Source organism: Equus asinus, chromosome 3 (assembly GCF_041296235.1).
Source record: "Equus asinus isolate D_3611 breed Donkey chromosome 3, EquAss-T2T_v2, whole genome shotgun sequence".
Classification (NCBI taxonomy): domain Eukaryota; kingdom Metazoa; phylum Chordata; class Mammalia; order Perissodactyla; family Equidae; genus Equus; species Equus asinus.
The window spans coordinates 74,782,229-74,807,047 of record NC_091792.1 but is presented as its reverse complement, the minus strand read 5'-3'; the positions used below and the strand labels follow the sequence as shown (position 1 = coordinate 74,807,047).

The following is a 24,819-nucleotide window of genomic DNA, read 5'->3' as shown; positions in this document are numbered from 1 at the left end:
AATTTCTGCTCAATAATGAAGAAAATTTCATAAAGTCCCTGTTGTGTGATTTAATCAAAATTGTTTAAAAATAACAAAACTTACAGAGAAAATAATATTTCAAGAGGTGGTATCATTGTAAATGGAAAATTAAAATAGAGCTTTTTTCCCCCAGGAAAATTCATTGACTACTCTTGATTAAATAATGACTTTAGATTTTCACTAATCCATTTAAACATTTTGGTGTATTAATATCTCAAGATAACGCAACCCCACTGTAACACACAGAAAGCACACCAAACTGACGGCCAGGATGTGCTCTCTGCCCCTAACAACTCCCCAGACTCAAGTGAGCTAAGAGTCTGGTGCATAGAATTCTCAAAGTTTTCTGGCTATAGAAATCTTATTATTTGATCTTATTATCTGCTTATTTTGTTTTATTTTATTTTGGTAAAAGATTTTGTTGTTTTTTTTGTTTTATTTTTGGCTGGAGGTGATCTTTCTGGCAAAATCATGTAGAGTGGACATTTTGCCAGATAAAAGCATATAAATCATTCTCGTTTTTAACCTCCCCACCCCTGCCCAGAGCATTGGTTCTTGAGTATGAACCACATTCTTTTCAAAACTCTCTAATAGGAAAGATTGATCCTAATAGCTACACATGTCACGTTCCCCTGGGCCCAGGCTCTGTTCACAATGATTCAGAGGTTTGAGGAAAATGCTTCAAAGAATGTCATTTGTGATGACTTCCTGAAGAAAAGACATGGACTTTTTCCCAGATCTCTCCTCAGGGGTGCTCCTCACATCCCTTCTCCTTTCCCGACCTCTCTAGTCCCTTAGTTCCTAAGGACCCTAGAGTTTCCTGACTCTTCCAGCCACAGGAGTCCCTTCCCCTTCTCCTCCCTGGGCTTCTTCTCTTTCCCAGGGAGCTACCCAGTGTGCGCCTTCATCCTCGAAACTCTCACCCCCGTGCGTCCTCTGTGCACATCTAGTGAGGGGTCAGGCAGGAGAAAAGGGACCTGGATTCCTGAGCAGCCTGGGAAGTGACTTCATGGCTGACCTGTCCCTGTTCTCAGCTAATGAATGTTTTCCTTCATGTAGGGTTTGCATATGAGGCCCCTTCCCCTGAGGACTCCTTGCAAAGGGGGTGAATTCTGTCTCTGATTCCTGCTGAGGAGGCCCAAGCAGACAATGACAGACTGAAATGAGGTGGCAGGCTGCCCCTGAGGAGGGCCTCGCTCTGCCCTCAGGGAATGGCAGTGATCAAAGCAGTGGGGGAGGCAGGAGCCTCTGGCAGGGTCACCTGTCCTCTGGTCACAGGTATGATGGACCTGGGCCTGGGGCAGCAGGGGCGCTGTAGGCTTGCTGCCAAGGGATCTTTGAGAGCTGGGAAACCAGACACCTGTCCCCTGGTCTCTGCTCACTGCCCCCTGGGCCCAAGAGCTGGATGTCTCAGGGTTCCTGGTGATTCTCAGCCCAGTCTCAGCCCAGGTCTACCCCTCCCAGAAATAATGATCTCAGGACATTGTGTGTGTGGTGGAAGAGGCAAACATGAACCGAGGAGGTGTTTGGTTGGCCAGGAGAAGAGGAGCAAATTTGTATGAAGGGCTCTATTCTCTGGGGATTGAGGAGGATGAGAGAGACCTGCAGCATTTCCATCTCAGCAGAGCTCCGGGGCGTCTGCTCTACGGCCTGGATTCCACTCTCCTCCCCTTCCTCCTGCACTGCTCAGGTCAGGACGGTCCTGATTCCCCAGCCCACTAAGCTACCTCCCAACCACATGGAGGAAATGTCCCTCCCTCTTTCCCTCCCTCCACCATAATGGCTGTTTGTGTTTCCAGACTCAGTCAGCCTGTGTGACTCAGTTACTCTCTGCCTCTGCCTCCCTGGGAGCTTTGGCCATGCTCAGCTGCACCCTGAGCAGTGAGCAGAGCACCTTCTACATCGGATGGTGTCAACAGCACCCTAGGAAGACCCCTCAGGATGTGACGTGCCTGAAGAGTGAAGGAAGCCACAGCAAGGGGGATGGAATTCCTGATCATTTCTGGGGCTCCAGCTCTGGGGCTGACCGCTACTCAACCATCCCCACCAGCCAGTCTGTGGAGCATCTCACAGCATTGCTGTGTCATTTGTTGAAGCAACAGTGATCCAGATGAATGGGGAAGTGGGATGATCCTGTTTCTTCTGACTTGCTACCGACACTGTCACATGGCTCCCAGAAAGAGTGTCTGGTGTCCTGACCATCAAAAGTGTTGGATTTTTTCTTCTTGTTTCTCCAGGGAAGAGCAAGGCATATAGCTTCCTACCATGAGCTCCCCAGGCAGCAGGCGGTTGGAAAGCTGCTACAGAGTGACCTGGTCCTGCAGTAATGGTGCAAATGTAGAAAGCAAACCTGGTGCACCCTGCTGTCTCGTGCGGTGTCATTCCCTAGGGGAGCAGGAATACTCTCCTCTCCAGGCGGAAACCCCAGGATTTCGCCCCTCACTCCTGCCTCACTGGAGTTCATTGGAGTGACCACCTTAGCGGTAACTCACTGATCTTCTGGACCAAGGATTTTAGAACTCTCGCAATAAACTCGAAAGCACATGCTAATTTAAGGAGGAGAGAAAGAGACAGAGGCAGAGAGACATAGGAACAGTAAGAATGGTGGGAGTAAAAGCACTTGACTCTTTCTTATATCTTGAGACATTTTATCTCAGGTGTCCAGGACGTGGGTTTGGTGAGTGAGAGAGAAGAAGGAGGGACCAACCCCATCACAGTGAAGAAAAGAGGTGCTAATCCAGAAAAATGAGGGAGAAATGAGAAAGATGCATTAAGGCCACCTTGACACCCCTGAGACTGAAAGGCAGGACTCTGTGACCTGTTGAAAAGCATGCACTCCAGCCTCAGAGGCAGCCGGTGCAGCCGGAATCCTGCCTGCCCTTTCCCTCCCCTCGCTCATCCACGGCCGGCTCAGTGCTCACTGGGACCCACAGGGGGTGACTTCCTACCGCCCCTGGGGCCTGGGGACAGATGGTGCCCAAGGGACTGAGAGAGCCCTAGTTCCCTTGGAGCTTGGGTGACAAAAGACACACAGACTTGGGACAGCTCTGTCTGCACTGTGAGTCCTCAACAGGCCTGGGTGTGTCCACCATGGCCTGGTCACTTCTCCTCACCTTCCACACTAACTTCCCAGGTGTTGTATGACACATGTGTGACCAAAATGGCTACATCAAAAGTACATTAATAATCGCTATTTTCACATAAAAAGAGAAACAGTCCATTAAAATGGGCAAAAGATCTGAACAAACAATTCACAAAGGAAAATAAATAATAAAAAATTTTAAAAAGTGTTTGGCCTTATAAGTCATCAGCAAAAGGGAAATTCCAATTATAATGAGACCTGGACCAAAAGGTGGCCCATAGTGAGCCAATTAGCACAATCAGAGCTGCCTCGGCTTAATGGAGAGGAAGGAATGTGCACCTACAGAAATTATGCACCTACTTGGGGCCGGCCTGGTGGCACAGTGGTTGAATTTGCACCTTCCAATTTGACGTCCCTGGGTTCGCTGATTTGCATCCTGGGTGTGGACATGGCACCTCTCAGCAAGCCATGCTGTGGCAGGGGTCCCACATATAAAGTAGCAGAAGATGGGCACGGGTCTTAGCTCAGGGCCAGTCTTCCTCAGCAACAAGAGGAGGATTGGCAGCAGATGTTAGCTCAGGGTCAATATTCCTCAAAAAAAAAAAAAAAAACGAAAAAGAAACTATGCACCTACAGAAACTGATGGAATGAGAAAGTCTAACAAACCAAATGTTGACAGGGATGTGGGGCCAGAGGAACTCACCTATATTACTCATTTGGAATGTGAGATGCTTTGAAAACTTTTGCCAATTTCTGATAAATTGAAATCTAAACATTTAGTTTGACTCAGCTTTTCCAGTTTTATATATTTAAGCAAAACAAAAAAGAAAGAAAGAAAACAATGTCATAAAGGGAAATATGTAAGAATGCTCATGCTGGAAAAGACCTTTTAGTTGCAACACCAAAAGCTCCAACCAAAAAAAGAAAAACCAAAAAAACAAATTGATAATTTGGAATTCATCAAAAATGAAATACCCTGCACTTTGAAAGTCACTGCTAATAGGACAAGACAGCCATCGACTGGGAGAATATGCATGCAAATCACTTACCTAATAAAGGACTTGTGTGGATAATATGTTGCAGAGTTCTTTCCATTCAATAATTACAGGAGAGTTCAATTTAAAATTAGGAAAGATATTTCAACAGACACTGCACCAAAGATGATACATGACAGCAAATAAGCTCATGAAAAATTTTTCAACATCATTATATATTATGGAAATGCAAATTAAAATGAAAATTATATGCCACTAAACCTACATGAGAAGGGACAAAAGTACAATACTGAGAGGAGGCGGCAAAGCTACTCTCACACGGCTGGTGGGAGCACGGAATCGACAAACTAGTTAGGAAAACAGTTGAGCAGTTTCTAAAAGGGTTAAATATATAGCTTCTTAAGACCCAGCTGCTCTGTTTACCCAAGAAAAAATAAAGTGCATACTCATTCAAAGACTTGTACACAAATACTCAGCAGGTTTATTCATTTATAACATAAAGTTACATATTAAATTTTATTTTAACTACTTAATATATGAAATTCACATATTAAATAAATGCAAACAAATAAATTTACTTCTAACATAAATAACGGCTTTATGTATAAATAGCCCAAAGTGTAAAAGACCTAAACGCTCATGAACAGGTGGATGGAGAAGCAGACTGCGGCCCGTCCATACTGTGTGCCCAGGAATGGCCTGTGGATAACTGTGAAAACAGGGATGGGTGTCAAAATACATATACTCAATGAAGGAAGCCAGAGAAGTAAAGCTGGGAAACCAGAACAAAGATTTGAATTATATAAAATTCTACACAATGGACATTAATTTATAAAGACAAAAGCAGATCAGCAATCACCTAGGGATTGGGGAGGGGATGGCGGGATGGAGTGGTTTCAAACTGGTGATGTCAACATAATGACAGATACAGTCATTGCCTTGACAGTGGTGATGGATTCACCAGTGTGTTCATATATTCATGAGAGCTTGCCAAATTACACACTTTAAAATGGCAGTTGATTATTTGAAAATTAAACCTCACTAAAGCTGTCATAAATACATCTCAATCCCTTCTTGGTGAAAGAAAAAGTTCTTTCGAATTGGGCTCCAGCTCTCCTCAGAGCCACAGCTTCAGTGCCGTAGACCACTGCAAAGGTCCCCTGTATGGTTTGCCACCCAACCACCAACCTAGTCTACTTAATGTCCCTGAGTATTTGAAAACACTGCCGATCTTCCAAGAATCAAGCACATTTCCTAGGAACAGTTATTGCTTTGTTTGTCCATCAGCAGAACCTCGGTCTCCATTCAGACCCAGGGCTCCAGTGGCTCCTTCATGTGGCCCCTGTGGAAGGAGCTGCTCGGGTCTTTGCTCCCAGAGCCCTCTGCTTCCTCACTCACTGCAGACTCAGTCTCATTGTCCTGTGGTCAGATTTCCACATCTCTTCCTCCTAGTAGTCCAGGAAGCCCACAGTTAAACAGGTTGTTTATCAATATCACTTACGTGGGGGCAGAGCACGGGGTGTGGCGCATGGATGTTTGTGGACCCACAGTGACCAGGCTGTCAAGCCAGTGTCCCTGACATTATTTCCAACCTGAGACTGAAGTTAGAACAGTGAGCAGCAGGGGGCACTGTGGGTCTTCCCCAAGGTTGCACCTTGGGTGCCCCCTGCTGTGTAATCCCTCAAATCCTCCAGGGCTGGGACATTGGTGTTTGTGTTTGCTGAGGGGTCTCAGTAGCTGTGTCCTCTCTGCTCACAGGTCTGAGTAAGGTCCCTCAGCTGCTTCCTCCCTGGTCCCTCTGATGGGGCAAACTCTGAACTCACCCATCAGCTCTTCCATCTAAGGAATCAAGCTCAGACTCAGCTGGTTCTCAGGATAAAAGTGGGATCATCATTAGGGGGAACAAATTTGTGTGAGCAGCCCCTTCTCTTTCAGGTCAATGGAGAAGATCAAAGATTTGGGGGCCACCCAGCCCTGATCTGGGGCCCCAGCAGGCTGTGTGCACCACGGCCGGGACCCCTCTCCTCCTCATGCCTCTCTCTCCCTGCACAGGTAGGGACAGTCTGCAGTGTCCAGAGTCAGCTCCTGAGCCTGTGTCAGCCCCCTGTGGCTGAGACCCTCTAGCTGCTTAACCTTAGTCTCTGCCTCATCATCCACGGGTGTCTGTGTCTGCAGGTTCCCTCTCCCGACCAGTGCTGACTCAGCCACCTTGCCTCTGCATCACCTGGAGCATATGCCAGACTCACCTGCACTGCCAGCAGTGACATCAGTGTTGGTGGATACAGGATATTCTGGACCAGCCAAAGCCAGGGAGCCCCCAGGTATCTCTTGCTCTGCCACACAGACTCAAATAAGCATCAGGGCCCAGGATCCCCAGCCACTTCTCTGGATCCAAAGATGACACAACTAACTCTGGTGTTCTGCTCGTCCCCTGGCTGCGACCTGAGGACGAGGCTCACTATTACTGTAACACATGGCCCGGCGTCACTAATGCTCACATGTGCTCCAGACCCCCGAGGACGTGAGACACAAACCGCCCCCCCCCACTCTCCTGGCCTGGTGCACTCGCCCCTCTGGTGGCTCAGGAGATGGCTTCTGCTGTCACATCTTAGACAAGACCTGATTTTCCTAGAACCAGAACAGTTGACAAAGTCATACCCTTTTCTTCATATCATGAAGAATATCATTGCTAATATATTCTTATCCAACTCATGTTTGCATAGACAATAATTGCTTGTTGAGAGAGAAGATTCTCTCAGTGGACACATTTGAGGAGGCCAAAAGAGATCGAGTCTGCCCATGCCCAGCGCAGGGTCAAGTGACTGCGATATGCTTCCGGTCTGACTGTTTCAGTTTGGATTTTGTGATAAAATGCCAAGATGCAGAAATTAATTGTATTCTATATAGCAGTAATGAACCTTCAATTTTTAAAAGAAAAACAATAACATACAACATTACTAATATTTAATGAAACGTGGATATATCTGAGAAAAATTGCAAATCTTGTATACTGAAAATTACAAAACCTTTCAAGAGAAATTTAAAAAATAAATGAATGAATAGATATTCCTAGTTTCTGGGTCAAAAAACTGACTGTCACTAAGATAACAGTTCTTCCTGAAATGATCCAAAGACTCGCTGCAAGGTCTTCAGGTAAAATGTAATCACGATGAACCATGAGGGAGAAGATCTCAGCAAAGAAAGAAAATGCTAAGAGCAGACATAAATGGTGCACAGCCCTGGGATGCTCCTTCTCTCCCTCCCGGGGAGCCGATCCATCTGGGAAGGGAGGGGTGGAGCATCGTCTTTGAACTCCAGGAACAGAGAGGTTGTTTTCCATGATCGAGGTGAGGCAAGGAGAGCAGCGTTAGTCCCAGAAGAGTCAGAGGCCAGGTGGGGAACCTTCTCTGAGGGCTGACGGGCAGAGGGTGGGTGCAGCAGGCCAGGGCTGGATGCCACTGGGCCCTGAGCCCGTGCTGGCACCCACCATGTGCGCCGGGGGTGATGGGTTTCTTGTTGTCGCCTCACCACAAGGAGCACCTTCTGATCTGTCACCTGTGCATGAGGATTGTGACCCAGTGGCTCTAAAGAAGAAGGTACTCCCAGGGTCCCTGACATCATTTCCAAGGCTCAGAAGTGGAACCTACATCCATGAATCCTGGACAGGAAACCCAAAGGCCCTTCTCACAAAATCATGGATTACTGGCGATAGCTGCCTGGCCTGTCGCAGAAAGAGTGTGAATCCATCCTTCAACAAATGGGGCGCTGACAGCCTGGTCTCGTGGGGTTGTGTACAGTTCACAACCATCCAGGAATATTCCTGGACCTCTGCTTCCCTGTGACCACGACCTCCTGAGGTCTGTGTAGGGCCCAGAGCACAGGCTGCCCTTGTGCCACCACGTATCACAGATTGTTCCACAGCACAGGACCCTTCAAAGGGCCAGAACGAGTGAAGAGCAAGCAGAGATTTGGATGAAGGGCTGTGTACGACTTATGGTTCTCCTGAGCACAGAATCAGTAGGATGTGTCTCTCTCTTTATCCATGTATCTATGTATGTATCTGACTATCGTCTATCCATCTACCTGTGTGTGTATGTATGTGTGTATCTATCTATGGAAATTTATTTTAAGAAATTGTTTCACATGATTATAGAGACTGGCAAGTCCAAAATGTACAGAAGGCTGGCAGGCTAGAGACCCAGGGAAGGAAGAGTAGAAGTTACAGTTGGGTTCTGAAGGCAGTCAGCTGGCGGAATTCCCTCTTCCTAGGGGAGGTCAGTCTTCTCTCTATCAAGTCCTTCAACTGATTGGATGAGGCCCACCCACATTATGGATAGTAATCAATTTCAATCAATGTTTACTGATTTAATTATTAATCTCATTTAAAACATGCATTCACAGAAACTCTTAGAGTAATGTACGACCAAATATCTGGGTCCTGACCGAATATCATGGCATACGTAAGCTGACAAGTAACATGAACCTCCACAGGCCCCTCCCTTCCCTCTGGGTGTGGAGGAGGATGAGAGATGTGAGGTAGCTGTGCCTTAGCTTTGGGACCTTAAGGGGCAGGGTTCAGGTTGTCCTCACCATGCCTTGGGTGCCCCTGTTCCTCACTGACCTTGAACACCACACCTTTAATGGCTCCCTGACACACGTGTAGGCACACTGCCCAGGGCTGCCCTGCTCCCTGCAGCGTGGACCTGTTCTGTGCGCACAGGACTCTGTTTCTCTCCCTGCTGAGCCGGCCTCCTGCGGGAACTGGGATTCCCTGATGGAAAGCCAAGATCTGCTGCCCCCGGAAAAAAGTGCTGGATAGAATGGAGTGATTTTGACACATCAGCCCCTGGGATATCCAGTTAAAGCTCCAGACCCATCGGAACAGCCACACTCTCATAACCTCAGTTCTCTTCTCGGTCTCCACATGGCCCTCGGCCAACAGCTCTGGTTTCCAAGTCGAGGGTGAAGCTTAGCCTCACTAACCAGCACAACCCAGATGCCACAGTGCTCTTCCAGTGTGGGAGGGCTGGGGACCGAGAGTCACACTCCTTGGGCAGCAAGAGTCCACCCCCCTTCAGTGCTAACGAGGGGCTGACTTTGTAGCATTATTATTAAATTTGCAGAGTGTCTCCTCACCTGATCAGTGAAGACATGAAACACGAGTTGGGAGCTCCTCCCCTCACAGTCTCAACAGCCATAGCTTTCTTCTCAGTCAACGCTCAGGTTTTGTGGCTCCCATACTGGGTGACTCCGTTATCTTTGCAATTTCCCCCTCACTTATCATCCTCTCTGGCAATCCCAAACGTCTGCTGTGAATCCTCAAGTGAGTCAGGCTGTGGACAACATGAGCAGGGACCCCAAACCTCCCCTTCTCCATCTTTTATGTGTTTCAGGCTCCTGCTTCCAAGCTGTGCTCACACATCCATCTGTGGTGTCGGGTCAGGTCTCAGAAACAGGATCATCCACAGCAGAGAAAGCAGCACCTTGAGATGATCAGTGTGGCCTGGCGACAACAGCATCCAGGCAGAAGCCCTAGAAACGTGGACCCAGGTGTTCTTTTCTCACAGCATCTGAGACAGACCCTCTGGCTTCAGGTCTGGCAGGAAAGCTTCCTGAGGGTCTCTTAGATCCTGTCCTAGGACGGGGTTGGCCACTGGGACCAGACATGAGATGATCTTGACACAGTGTCCAGATCTGTGAGGAATCCCGATGCAGCCCCTCCCCCTCCCCCTGTGAGCCCGTCACTCTCTGGTCACTTCCTCATCTGCGTCTACATCCGGGTGACTCTGCCGTTCATCTGCTGCCATCCCTGAATGTCTGGAGACTTTGTGGGAGCTGCGGCTCTGAGGATGGCTGCGCCATTCCTGACAGTCTGTTCTCACCCTAATCACTGCTGCACAGACAGAAGCTTCATTTTCAGGGCACAAATTCTCTCTAGATAATTGATGGAAGAGTCAACAGAAGGGCGATGCCAATGTGTCCAGCCGAGTTAAGAACCTGCCAGTATCTGACCACAAGGAACCCATGTAATCCAATCCCAGATCTTTGTCAGAAACCCAAAATATGCCTCTATTTTCCTGTTTTACCCAATCCCAGGACGGTGGCCCTATTCCTGTCCTCTTGAGGCCAGGAGCAGTAACTTCCATCCTGATCCCCTGGGCCTGGCCCTCAGCTCTGTGCATCTTGCTCCCTGGGGTCTCCCTGCCCTCAGACCCCAGGCTCCCTTGTGAGGACTGACCTTCCTGCATGAACAGGAACCCAGGGGCAAGGCTGCTCCAAGAGTCACAGGACCCACTTGGGCGGAGGGAAAGAGGGTACCTTGACGCCTCTGTGTCCACATCCTCGGGACAGTTTGTGTCCCTGACCTCAGGACTGTGTCAAGACTGCAAACGTGTGTTTCTCTAGCCAGATCAGGAGAAATCGGTGAGAGTTTATCAAGGCAAAGAAGAGACCACTGTTCATCATTTATCACTCAATGAAGGCACAGGCCTTAGGTCTGTCAGTTCCCTGGAACATTCTGGAAATGGAAAAGAAGACTCCACAGCTGGTGTTGGAAATTGAACACAGAATTAGTGGATGTAAAGCTTTACCATAAGCCAAGAGAGACAGAAGTGGGACTCAATCGTGAGAGTGAAATGAGTGGATTTGTTTCAAAACCATCCTTTTTTGGCTCCTTTCTCATTGCAAAGGTTTAAGTAGAAAAACACAGATCACGTTTTCAATAAACGCTTAAGAAGATGACAATTAAATTCATCTCCATGCCTGCCTTTGTAAAAATAAATATAGAAATAAAGCAATAAGGACTACTTCCTCAATGGCTTAAGGATGGTGTATCTTTAAACCAGAGAAAAGCATTATCCCAGAACAGAGAAGACTAGAATTGTTCCATTTCAGTATTGGACCACACGTGATGACTGCCGACACAGCTCTTCTGAAAGGTTTACCCTGAGATTTGTGTCAAGAATAGAAAAAAACAGAAAACATTTAAATATGAAGAGTTAGATTTTAATTATGAAAGCTATAAGTATGTACCTAGAAGTCTAGAGATTGTACTGAAAATTAGGATGAATGAAAAAATTATCTGAGTCACAATGAATAAACATAGTATCTCATGTTAAAAGTATGTAATCTAAAATGTAGTTCAAAATATATATGATTCTGTTTCCAGTATAAAAAATTAAAAATTTGACCATATCTGTAGAAAAACAATTACAAATTTCAGCACGTAATAAAATAAAAAATTGAACAAATGGTGGAATGTTTCCTTACATGAAAACAGAGTAAAAATGTCAGCAGTGAGTAGACAGGTTATATGGGCACCTTTATTATTTATGTTGTGACTTATTCATACGTGTTTCCCCTTGAGAAAGTGTGGGTTAGCGTAAGCAGAGGTCACGGTGCACGTGACATGCCACCACTGCAGAGCCTGACATGGACCAGGCACAGTGACCCCGTGTGCTGCCCACTAACTGGCATTTGCTGCGAACCCATCCCTCCCTCTGATATCTGAGGGGCCGCACTGGAGCAGCACCCACTGTGGGGACAATGACGTCCTCCCTTCAGCACTTCCTTGCTTATGTTGTTCTGGAGCCTCTGCCCATAGGGAGCGAGGACTGAGGCTCAGCTTGACAGGAAGGAGAGGCTGGAGAGAAAACAGAGTGAAAGAGAGACAGAGACCAAATTTCTTGGGTCCCAAACTGAGTGCACAGGGTCAGATCTGTGGTGCCTTTGTGTTTTTATTCCCTGTGCTGGGGATGGGTTATGACACCCCACCTCAGCCCAGCAGTGGAATCAGTATGGGGACAGTGGAGACAGTTGTGGATGGTCCTCAGCGAGAAGGCCACAGCAGTGAATTCTGAGCTGAATGTGACCAAGAGGCTGCAGGCTGAGCAAGGCCTGGGTGTGGCCCCTTCCTGTGGGGAGTGAGAGGCAGAAGCTGAGCCAGGGGTGGAGGCAGGGGATCTCTGTCTGAGGGGCTCCTAACCCCTCATGTCAGGCCAAGAGGAATAAGGGCTGGGGCAGCAGGAGGCGCTGTGGGCCAGTCGCTGGAGGTTCCATGGGGTGATGGCAGCTAGGAAAACAGCCACCACCTGATTCTGTGACCCATGTCCAGTGACCTCCATGCCAGGGTCCCAGAGCCTCAGGGCCTCCACCCAGCCCACTTCTCCCTCGGTCAGATGCCGCATGATTTTTGGAGGGAAGGAAGGGGATTTAGGGAAGAGGTTTGGAGGCTGGTCCTCGGGGACTGGGTGAGATGTGAGTGAGCTGTACCTCCTGAATGATGGTCTATGGACACACGTGGGGGGTTGAGGTCCTGAGCTCATCCTTGTGATGGAAATATAGACAACAGCCTTCCTGCCTTGTTCAGTGGTGACAGGAAGGTTGTAGTTGTCAAGTGCATCATCTCAATGGACTTCCCTCCTTCTCTGAGATTTATCTGAGTTGTCCAATGTCCATGATCTCACATGTCCCTAGGCTGATATCCCACATGGGTCAAAAATGTCCCTGCAGTCCCAGGCATCACACCCACACAATAAACTCTCCTGAATGAGAGAGATTGCCCTCCCTGATCCATGGAACAGGAATCTCAGACTTCATGAGGACGGGACCGGAAGAGATACCTCACACTGTCTCCCCTGACTCCATCATGGTGAGCAGGGAGGGGATTGTCTGATTGGTTTGGAAAATGAAAGGCCTGTCCCTGGGGCTGGAGCTGGGGCAAATCACAGGCTCACCACATGACTGGGAGATTTTGGGTCGGAGAGGAGAGGAAAGGACAGAAGGTTTCCCTCAGTGGTCCCAGCATGTGCATCATCTGCTCTCCACCCTCGTCATTAGTTCATGTTGGGTCAACTACTGTGCACACTAGGAGCTGGGCAGGGGACACAGGCCAGGGGCACCTGTCTCATAAGACTCTGCTTCTGGTGCCCTGGTCTTTCTAATGTTCTGCAAAGGGTCAGTCTCAGGTGAAATGACACCAACTCCAATCAGGGAGGCCCCAGGCTGAAATTCAATACTCTCTGGAGAGGGAGAAAGGGGCAAAACTCCCTCATGAGGATGTCCTCTTCCCAGAGGGAGTGAGAAGGGCGATTACATCTCAAGAACCCACACTAGTGGCCATTGCCTGCCATCACCGGGCTCCTCCCCTGCAAGTGCCTCCTCTCTCAGGTGGATGTCTAGACACACACTCCAGTCCAGAGCCCTTCTGTCACGTTCCCCCAAACAAGTGATTCCTCAGGTCACTGAGGGCTGATTTCTGAGATTCTCCCCCTCACAGGGCCCAGGTCTCAGGGGCTCTGTCCCAGTTACGTTCCTCTTCTGTGTCCTGGAGCTTGGATCAGAGTTAGCCCGACTCAGAAAAGTGAACGGTTCACTCATACAAGTAGAGAATGAGCCATGTGAAATATTCTATTCAACTCATACATTAGTGAGGAGACCAGTGAATGGTAAGGATTGGTCCAAGAGAAGAGTGTAGCAAAAATCAAAGTACTTCCATTCCACCAGGAATAGGACCTCTGAAGCAAAGATTTGGAGTGTTGGAGACACGCTGCTTAATCTCTAACAAGGAAGGCATCACATAAGAGGAAAAGAGTCTGTGTCTTTCAATTACTGCCACCACTGCTTGTCCTTGGTTTCAATCCATTGTCTGTTTTTCTCTAATCGAGCAGACATTCCTGGATGCTGGGGCAGGCTGCCCTGGGGACAGAGTCCACCAGGGGTGTGTGAGTCTGCCAGGGCTGCCATAACATAACACCACAGATGGGGTGGATTAACCACAGATGTGTTTCTCACATTTCTGCAGGCTGGAAGTCCAAGATCAAGGTGACGGCAGTTTGGTTTCTCCTTGGCTTGCGCGTGGCTGCCTTCTCACTGTGTCCTCACAGGGACCTTTCTCTGTGTGCTCATCCCTGGTTTCTCTTCTTCTTCTTATAAACACACCAGCCCCACTTGTTTTGGCACCACCCTCATGACCTCATTTACCTTAATTACCTCCTTCAATGCCTTATCTCCAGGGACAGTCACATCAGGGTTAGGGTCTCAACCTAGGATTTTGAGGGACACAGTTCAGTCCATATCAGGGAGTCAGGGCAGAATCAGGGAAACAAAGTCCAGCTCTGTTTGACTCAGGCTAGTTGACTCTCCATATTATGTGCATCCACACCATTTACTGAACACCTAATTTGGGTCAGACTTGGGTGTAGGGGCTCAGGATAGTAGGTGGAAAAGATAGGAAGGGTTCACATGCTCAGAGTGGTGACACTGTCTAGGGGAAGAGAGAGTACAAACAAGCAAAATATACTGTACAGGAAAGCTGTTTTGGGAGAGTAAGGAGGGGTGAGCTTGGTGGGGTGGAGATGGGAGCATTAGAGGGGTTGTCAGGGGATCAACAGTATGTGATTTGTTTATGAGGCCCAGGTGCTGCATAGAAAATGAAGGAGGAGGAGGATTGGATGTAGGTAGGGACTAGGTAGGAACTGTGGACGACACAAATGTCAGACTGTGAGTCTGGCTAACCGGTGGAGCAGGTGGGATAGAGGAATAAGTTTGGATTCCCCATGTCTTGGAGGAAGGAAGTATTGAAGGATGGTGTTGGGAAAAAGAGGAACTGAGGCTGGGCTCTTGGGAAAAGTGCGGGTGTGGGGTGATTCAATCAATTGAGACAACATGATGGCTCCATCTAGTTGAGACAGCATTATTTGAAGCTCACATTTTCAGGAGATATGATCAGCTCTGACAAATGTGTCTACTCATTAGGAAAGCCAGGCATGCGCATCTCTAGTTTACTCTCCTCTTACATTTGATGAAAACTTCACCTGTGCCTGTTCAATTTCAGCATCTTGTTAGAGGAACAGAACACGAAGGATGAACTCAGCCCCATCCTTCTCAATGCTGCCCCCATATTAGAAACTTTCCACTTTTTAAAAGCCAGAAAATGACCCTTTCTACCAGATTAATTAATCTGAACTTCAGGAGTGGGATTCTGTAATGGGGTCATGTTAAAATGCTTCCAGAGGTTTATTTTATGCAAAAAAGATTGATAATGCCTACTTGGCTTCTCTTCTTATTTTCTTGAGGAAGAAAATTGGCCAACAAGACAGGACAGGCTGAAGAGGCTGAGACTTGTCTCCAGATGGGACCTCAGGCCTCATATGAGGGGGCCTGCTCTCCCACTGGGCAGGGTCCAGGAGGATGGTCCACACATCCTGGTCCCAGTCATCCCCTGTGGGGGCTGAAAGGCTGTGCCGGGAAGCAGGTGTTAGGATGGCATCATTTCCCAGGCAAGCAGAGTCTAGTAGGAGAAATCAAGAAGGCTCTCCTAGAAACCAAAGTGTGATGGATGCATTTCAAGAAAGACAACCCCTCAGTGCAGTGATAAGGAGGATCTAGGCAATGCTTTACCCCAAAATCAAGAGAAGATAGTGGATGGATGGGTGTGGCTCCCCCCGGGCACTGGACAGTTTCCTTGTTGGGCAGGGTTGGCCCTGGGTCACAGCTGATAAGGGCTGTGCTGAGACAGAAGTCTGCTTCAGGGTCCACAGCTGGTACTAGTCTGAAGGCCTGCTTCCTGGGGCTTAAATGGGCCTGTCCCCAGCCCATTTCCTGCCCATAGACCACTCTGCACAGGGCTGGAGCCAGGGCACAGGGCTGCCTCGAGATTCCCAATCAGACTGAGGTCATCAGGCCTGCCTCCAGGGGCACTGATGAGCAGTTGTCTTGTGCAGTTCCTGGATGGGCAGGGCTGCTCCTGGACTGTGGCTAAGAGGGGCTGGAACTGGATCATGGGCTGCTTCAGGGCTCACAGCCAGGGGCACGGTTGTCAGGCCTGCTAACTGAGGCACAGACGGGAGTGACTCCTGCTGGGTCCATTGACAAATGGTGCAGGTGACAAGAAGAAGACAAAAAAAGATGTGCCATGTTTACAGGGGTATGGCACTGATCTGGGCCTGTGGTCAGGACCCCCTGAGCACGGGCCTGCCTTCTCAAACACCACTCCTCAGCCTTGGGTTCCGCCAGGATTTCACAGTCTCCTACCTGGATCCAGAAGCTCCCACAAAGGCACTTTTCTCCATTGATGGCCGCCAAATCATGGTTGCTGAGTGAGGACACGAGTGGGGGACCGCCTATTCCATCATCTTGCTGATGTCACTCACCTGTTAAGTGATATTTAAAAATTTTAGGTAATGTATTTTGTTCTCGTATGGTTAGTCATTTTTGTGTTCAACCTAGGAAGAATTTGTCTATTGCCAGGACATGAAGACGTTACTGTATTTTTTCTAGAACTCTTATGATTTTAACTTTTATATTGATGACTATGATTCAAATCAGATTGAGTTTTTCATATGGGACGAGTCAGTGGTCAGTGGTCACTATTTCCAGACCACAGGCTTGTGATCCATTAAAGAAAAGCCAGTGACTATTTCAACAGAAATGAATTTGGTAAAATTTCAGAACTTGTTTGTGATTTTGAAACAATCTCTCAGGAAACTGGAATCAAAGGGAAGTCCCATTCCCTGACGGAAGACAGGAAAATAAATAAATCATCAAAAATCATTATTCTAAGTCACTTTATGTTAGAATTTCTCTATTTAAAACAGAGATAAAACAAATGTCACACATCAGAAGAAGCGATCTGTTAGAATTGCTATGAGAGCAGCATCCTTGGTCCTGCAGAGGACGTTCTAGATTATGAGCTGCCCCACACGCAGGGACGTCCTTGTCTGTCACAGTTTTTAAATTAAATGATCATGAGGAATAGTCCTCCAGGCTCTCTAATGGGTCACATTTTTACAGATCGTCATAGTAAAGTTGTTCTGGAATTCAAATGCTATAAAATCTCTTCTTACAACCCTTTATCCTAGATGTCTGACTCAGTCCAAGGATAATACTCCACCAACCAAATTGGAAATATGAAATGTTTAAATAAAAAGTAATAACACAATATACATACACTTCTTTAGGGAATGTAAACAGGGTAAACTAATCAGAAAAACAAAATGATGATAAGAATCATAACTGCATTCTTTGTTCAGTATTTCTATGCTTAAATTTTATCTAAGAGAATATGCACAATGGGATCAGATGTAAGTGTGGAAATTTCCTAGTAAATTATTATAATAAAAACAGGTATTTGCTCATCTCAGCGTGGTCAGTATCTCCAGCAGGTGATGTGTGAGCCTGGTCCTGATGGAAGGGGACAGCGGTGGGACAGGAGGACCAGAAGTACCAAAAGGAGAAGGGGACACTTGGTTTCAGGGTTAAGCATCCTCTTAGCAAAGGGGCCCTACTTGTGCTTTTGTATAGGCTCCAGGGGAGAGGTGAGCCAAGAGGTCGGAAATAAAGATGGTCACATATACAGAGACTTTGAATGTGACACTCAACAGCTTTACATAATCTTGACAGTGAGAGAAATTGTGTGAAACGTTTAAGCAGGGAGGTGCCTTTATCAGATACTTGAAATATCGCTCTAAATACAGAGTAAAGAATGGAATACAGTGGGCAAACTGTGGGATGAGGCCACACTGAGGGACTCTGCAAGGCTGGGGGAGCAGGGCTGGGCTCCTGCACGCGGCACCTGGAATGGGGCAGAGCCATGTGCAGCTGAGGGGAGGCTGGGGACAGAGCACAGAGAATCTCAGTGTCCACGTCCTGAGGGAGATGAGAGGCTCTCAGCCAGCAGGAGCAGGCTCCAGATGCCCAGAGGAATTATGCGAGTCTATGCACTGCCTCTTTCTCCTACTGGGATCTAACTTCCATGTGAATAGGAGTTTTCCCCTCTTATGTCACTGCTGTATCTACAGAGCCCAGAAAACTGTGGCACAAAGGACAAACTCAGCAAGTGTTTGCTGAAAGAGTATTTGAATTCTCCTGAATTTCAAACCTTGTTGAAGAGCAGATCTGAGGCAAAGATAATGATTTCTGCTTTCTGGACAGCTTGAGCCTGGAGTTCTGAGTCGAATTAAGAGTAGAGGTTAAGTAATAATGGTGATCTCATTGTCTATAGGACAGAAGAGAAACTCCCCCTTGACCCTGGGGACAGTGACCAGGGAGATGGACTGGGCTCCACAGCTTCACGCAGAGAAAGAGAAGGATGTGCTGGGCCTGCAGGGACTGAGGAAAAAACCATGGGGAGCAGGTGGATGGGGGAACAAACTGTGAGCACAGGAGACAAGCTCCATGAGCAAATAAACTGCAGAGTGTGGGTGAACTTGATAGAAGTCAAATAACATTCCACTTAAGAACATGTATGATAGACATTTTTTTTTTTAAGGATTGGCACCTGGGCTAACAACTGTTGCCAATCTTTTTTTTTTTTTCTGCCTTATTTCCCAACCCCCCCCCCCGTACACAGTTGTATATCTTAGTTGCAGGTCCTTCTAGTTGTGGGATGTGAGACGTCGCCTCAACGTGGCCCGACGAGCTGTGCGCGCCCAGGATCCGAACACTGGGCCGCCGCAGTGGAGCACGCGAACTTAACCACTGGGCCATGAAGCCGGCCCCTAATGATAGACATTTGTTAACAAGATGTTAAATATAGAGCTCATGATCCAGCACAAGATCAATGAAATTTTAATACTCAATTTTTTAACCCAAAATCCTATGAAGGACCCTAGTGGGAAAACCTGTGAAGAGAGGATGATGGGGTTGGTAAGCTGTGTGTCCATAGAAGAGATGATTCTGAACAGGGAGAGATGGATGACAGAAGCCAACAAATGAGGGTCTAAGACTTTCTCTGCCAGGTTGGACTTTACTCTAATACAAGATGGCGTGATGGGAGCTGCAAAGCTCAAATATTAGGACTCATTGTGCTTCTTTGATTTCTCACTAGTACAGGCAATAGATTACCTAAAAATTGGAGTTTAAAACACAGATAAGGTTTGTGAGATTATTTGGAATTCATTGCTTTATGCACAAGTGGTGGAACACTGAACATGGATGCACTGCCTAAACCACATTAAAATGAAGGGATATGATGTTTACAACATCTTGTCTCATGGTTAAAACACTTTAAATTCCAATTTCTGTACATTTTTCCACCTTCCATGTGCACTGCCTTATGAGAGAGTGATACAAGAGTCATTGCCTCCAATGTATGTGAATGCCATTAACAGATGATCAGACCATGGATGTGTGAATAGAGACAGTGACCTGGTGAGCTGCAGAAACCAGCTGTGCTCTCAGGGCTTTGGCCCTGGTGAGGGGTGTGTCCTGTGACCAGGAGGGGGTGGTGCAGGACAGCCCTTTTGTCCCTACAAAGCTGCTCAGCAAGGACCATTCACTCAAAGGAGCCTGGGCCTGGGGGCTGGACCCTGTGCTTAGTGAAGGAGGCTGAGCAGCTCTGTCCTCTCTGGCCTGGCAGAGTTCCCTGAGCAGGGACCTTTGTGTTGTCTCGGTAGGTGCTTCCTCCCAGGGCTCTCCCAAGGGGTGAGGCCAACCTCCAACCTCCTCAGTGTGTGGTGTGAGCTGAGCTCCAGCACCAGGGCTCAGGGAGGGGCTGGGCAGTCACTGGATGGAAACCCATTTTCATGGGAAGCCCCTACTATGGCACAGGGTGGAGACCACGGGGATGTGTGCACCATGGCCTGGTCTCCCCTCCTCCTTGTGCTCCTCCCTCACTGCACAGTTGGGGACAGGCTTTGGGGACAGAGGGAAGCCCCCAACATCACTTCTCCCTTGCTTAGACTTCTGAGAAATTTCCCATGATTCTTGCCCAGCAACCATGCCTGTCTGTGTCTGCAGGTTCCCTCTCCCAGCCTGTGCTGACTCAGCTGCCCTCCCTCTGCATCTCCTGGAAAAACAGCCAGACTCTCCTGGACCCTGACCTCTCGCTTCAGTGTTGACGATTACTGGATATGCTGGTACCAGAAGAAATCATGGAGACCAGGCAGAGAAAGGATCCTGTGGTGATGGAAATAAATGTCCTGTATCTTGACTGTATCAATGCTACTATCTTAATTATGGTATTGTACTATAGTTTAGAGAGATAATACCATTCGGGGAAACAGGTAAAAGGTTGATGTAATTTCTCTGGGTTGTTTCTTACAACTTCCTGTGAATCTACAATTATCTCAAAGTAAACAGATTAGTTTTAAAAACTCAAAAGATGCAGGCAAAACCAGGGAAACAGATATGTCAGTTTGTCAGTTATGGCATGCGCCTTAGAACCCTGACGTCATAACGGCCGGTGACCTTGACAACTCCAGAATCCTCAGGCTTCAGGGCCTAGTTTACAGTGCTCTGCCAAGTGCTGTGGACGTGCTCGATAGTCAGTGCCAAGAATTGAAGAAAACGGGATGTTTTCGTCAATCAAAAAGCGCTTTCAGCTTTCAGGCGGTCGTTCAAGGCTTCACCTCCGCAGGTAGTCTTTGAATATACTACTCTTGATCGTCCAAAGGGACTAGCAGTCACAGGAAGTGTTCTGTTTTGTTTCTCCTAAAACGTGGGAACTGATTCTTACCTTCAGCACTGCTTTCATGAAAAGCTACTCATGTTCACAAGGTTCAGTGCTGCTGAGTACAGAAAGCAGGCTTTACATACTCAAGGGAGACTCTTTCTTGGCTCCATGAGAGAGAATTTTCTGTAGACCTATGACAATATCTCCCTATTCATGAAAGAGTTTTTGTGTCCTGTGAAATTTAGTTGTTTTACCTTTTATGACCAAAGAGTCATAGCTTAGAGCTTAGTTATAGCTCAACAAAATAATATCTAAGACCCTGTTGTGTTTAGAAACTTATTGATGTTTCCAGTATTATTTGCTGATCTTTGAGAATTTCCCCCCAAAAGTTGAATACTGATTTAGCTACAATTGGAGTCAATTTTCCAGAATCTTCAGTTATCTAAATTTTTATGTTAACATCAAACTAAATTGTAATTACTTTTTCACAAATCTCTAGGTCACTTTATTTTATCTGTCTCAGGCCACAAATTGTCCTGGGTTTTGGTGTTGTTTTTGTTTTTTTTTTACCTTCTTGTAATATTCTCAACCTTTGGCCTCTTGGTTCTCCCCTTCCCAAAAGCTTGTGGCCATCTTTGCTTTGCTGCTGCCCCCTTCTCCCCACCTCTAAGAGTTGGCATGCCCCGGGGCATGTCCTGGAAACCGTTCTCCATCTACCTCAACTCCCTGTGTGCCCTCATCTTTTTTAATAGCTTTCTGTAATTTGGAGACTTGAATTTGAGCTATAGAGTTCTGTTTTGGGGATCGAGGCTAGTTTTTAGTGTCGTGTTAACCTTGACCTTTGGCACAAAACTCTATCAGGTATTTGATGGGTGACTGGTTGTCCTGTGGTATTTGTTGCTTTGCAGGGAAAGCTCTTCTGTTGAGGTGGACACCCACAGTGAAAATGCTACGTCATCTGAGAGTGCCGGTCGCACTCTGCTGATCCACGGCCCCGTGGAACTCAAAAGAGGCTGGAGGAGGCAGAAGCGACACCTCTTCTTGCTCAGTGATCTGTTGCTGATAACTAACACCAAGTACGTGTACACTACAGGCTCTCCTGATTACCATCAGATTGCGTTTTCACCAACCCTTACTGTGGGAAAATATTAAGTGGTTTTCTTCTTTTGCTTTTGCAAATGTTTTGATCCTCCCTTTAGTCAACAAGTATCGACAGAGGTCTTGTTCTGTGCCGTGTCCCTGTAGAGAACACGATTGAGAATGTGACAGGCAGGGTCTCTCCTGCCTGGAGCTTCTGGACAGATGATAAAAATAAGAGGAGGGAAATTACACATTGAAGTTAGTGCTTCTCATAAGAGAGAGAAGAGGGTACCATGTGGAGAAGAAAATGGGACCATCCTAGAGAGGGGCTGTCTATGAAGGTCTCTCCAAGGTGGCAGCATTTAAACCAAACCTATGGGGTGAGAAGCAGCCACATACCTAGACTAGGTGGCTGAGCCTTCTAGGGTGAGGGACCAGCAGGACTCAGTGGGTGCAACTCAGCCCTCTGGAGGGAGGGGTTCAGGAAAGGCTGATGTAACTGGAGCCTGCAGTGTGGGGCACAATATCAGGTAAGATACTGTGGTCAGGGGTCCAGCCACACAGGGTCTCCACAGGCCACAACAAAGGTTGAAATATTATGCTGAAGCGTATTTAATTAAGCAAGTGACCATATCTGGTTTATATTTTTAGCATATTGTTCTGCCTATTGCTAGATAGTAGATTGGTGGGTAAGCAAGAGTGGACGCAGGGAGACTAGTTAGGGAGGCAGTGGTTCTGATGAAATATGACAGGGACTCCATCTTGGGAGTGGCAGTGAGAAGAGGCAGCAGACAGATTTGGAACATATGTTGGAGACAGAACCAAATGGATGCACGTTCTTCCAACCCTGGACACAAATGTAACCAATATCCAGCCTAGAACATGGTAATTGCTCAATTAACGTCTAACGGTAGGTGGATGCAAGGTCATCTGTTTACTTTCTTCATCTCTGTTTTCATGATTTATGAAACACCATAAAAGACAAAGAATATTTCACCAAACAAACTATCAAGAAGCTTTTTCATTACTAGAGAAAATGAAAACTCTTTTCTTGGCTGCCCTCACCACTAGCTCTCAGTTAGTTACGCCATGTCATAGGTAAGACACGCAAGTACTGACTTTGCAAAATGCTATATTTTATCTGAGCGACGTTAATAATAAGAAGCATGATTTATCAGAAGTTTTTTCTGTCAGGAATTATGCTGAGGACTTTATGTACCGAATCTTGTCTGACCCTTGCAACTACCCAGTGAGATAGGCTCATTTTCCTTATCTTATGGAGGACCTTGATGCCCGGAGGTCTTCTGCCTTTCCCCAGGTCACCACCTTAGCAATTAGTGGAGTCCATGTTTGAAACTAGGTCTGTTAATTTCAGCACACAGGCTCTTACCCAACCTGTGGTGCTGCTGCCTCTATTCTCTCTTTTGTCTGGATTTCACAGAACACACCACAATCAACTAGTTTCTCTCTCATCCTTGAAATCAACCTTTCCTTTGTGGTGAGGAAATGGCTACCTCACATCCTGGTGAGAAATGGAACTGAGAAACAAATGAGAAGTCTAGCTATCAAAAAAAAAAATCAGAGGCCAAAATAAAGATGATAAAATATATTTAAGATGAGTGAAATTGCCTCCAGATGTAGGCTTGGAGATGACGATGTCATAAAGAGGACAGAGAGAAAAAGATTCTGTCCAGGGCTTGGCATGAGGTCCATTCAAGGCACTCTGCTCGTGATAGAGGGAATGAGGCATTATTTTAAAAAGTGTAGACTAGTTACCAATCTCTTTATTTAAGCAAGGTTAGTATAGGAAACTGAAATTTCTTGGATGCATTCTTGGGACCACACGAGGAGCATCACAGATGGCTTGTTTAGTTTCCCCAATAGCCCTCCAAGGCAGGTACTGTTATCATCTCCAGGCTTCAGATAGGAAGACAAAGACTGAGGAAGGCTCAGGAACTGGCCCGATGTCATACACAGGAAAATGGTGGGAGAGACTGCACTGCAGGTCTGCCTTCATCCCAAGGCCATGCTCTTCCTGTCGCACCATGTTGTATTCCTCTGTGCTCAACCTGAGACACACAAAAGCAAGCAACCACAACACTCATCTCCTGCTTGTCAGGACTTTGCAGACCACTCACATTCAATTTTTAAGGGGAATACGTTCTCCTTCACTTTTCTTTTCACCTTTGTAATTATTACAGTATTTAGGAGAGTAGGAGACCTTTGTTTTCCTACCAGAAGCCACTTGTCTCAGATACTGCTAACCTCTGAATGGGTCTGATAGAACCTACAGTACTCTGCTAAAAACATTTTATATTGATACAGTGTTCTTTTCTCCTAGAAAATTGAATCCATTTCAGAGCTGAATTTTTATTTTGGTTGGTCCATTATAACAGAAGATGCCCACCATCTTTCACATACTGCTTTTCAGAGAGCTCTCTGTGTCTGCTCAAGGGTTTCATAATGTGACACAATCTCTATCAATTTATTCAATAATATTCTTGTTTATGAGACTCAGTTCCTGCAAGATTACTTTTATATGCTTTCTACATCCATTGGGAATGTTGGAAAGTGTAGGTGATCTAAGGCATTTGATTTGCTTCAGAAGACCTTGATATAGAGAGAGCAGAGATTTTTGATAAGGTAACTGTCTTCATCTGGTCAGGCTACCAAAACCAAATATCATCGACTGCTTGGCTTAAACCACAGAAACGTATTTACAGAGATTCATTTATTTATTATTAGTGCTTCAAGTGGACCTCATGCCAAGCCCTGGACAGAGTCTTTTTCTCTCTGTCCTCTTTATGACATCACCATCTCCAAGGCTACACCTGGAGGCAATTTCACTCATCTTAAATATATTTTCTTATCTTTATTTTGGCCTCTGATTTTTTTTTTGATAGCTAGTCTTCTCATTTGTTTTTCAGTTACCTGAGCATTCTGTTCCATTTCTCACCAGGTACCAAGCAGATGAGAGTTAGTCATTTCCTCACCACACAGAAAAGAAATTTATTTATTTACAAATTTGTCATGGTTCTGGAGACTGGAAATCTGAGATGAGGCTGTCAGCAGGGTCGGGTCCTCATGAGAGCTCCCCTCCCAGCTTGCAGATGGCCGCCTTCTCCCCATGGGCTCGCATGCCTCTCCTCAGTGTGTGCCTGTGGAGAAAGAGCTCTCTCTCTTCCTCCCAATCCTATTGGATTAGGACCCCACTCTTATGACCTCATCTAACCTTAATTACCTCCTAT

The 24,819-nt window shown here is 46.7% G+C and overlaps 1 protein-coding gene and 1 long non-coding RNA gene across 3 annotated transcripts in view; both read left to right on the top strand.

Moving 5' to 3' along the window:
* LOC139044812 (uncharacterized) overlaps positions 1 to 11,340 on the top strand; it is a 39,038-nt gene extending 27,698 nt beyond the window's left edge. Inside the window, exon 3 of one of the 2 annotated variants that reach the window (XR_011502073.1) lies at positions 9,492 to 11,340. This is a non-coding gene — a long non-coding RNA (uncharacterized lncRNA). Of the gene's footprint in view, positions 1 to 6,273 lie in introns of both variants that reach the window. The other variant, XR_011502074.1, reaches the window with a different exon arrangement.
* Positions 11,341 to 19,842: 8,502 nt separating this feature from the next.
* The window catches only part of LOC123282843 (rho GTPase-activating protein 20-like), a 30,740-nt gene continuing 25,763 nt past the window's right edge, over positions 19,843 to 24,819 (top strand). Inside the window, exon 1 of the mRNA XM_070506565.1 lies at positions 19,843 to 21,567. The gene's annotated coding sequence lies outside the window, so the exon portion shown is untranslated. The remainder of the gene's footprint in view (positions 21,568 to 24,819) is intronic.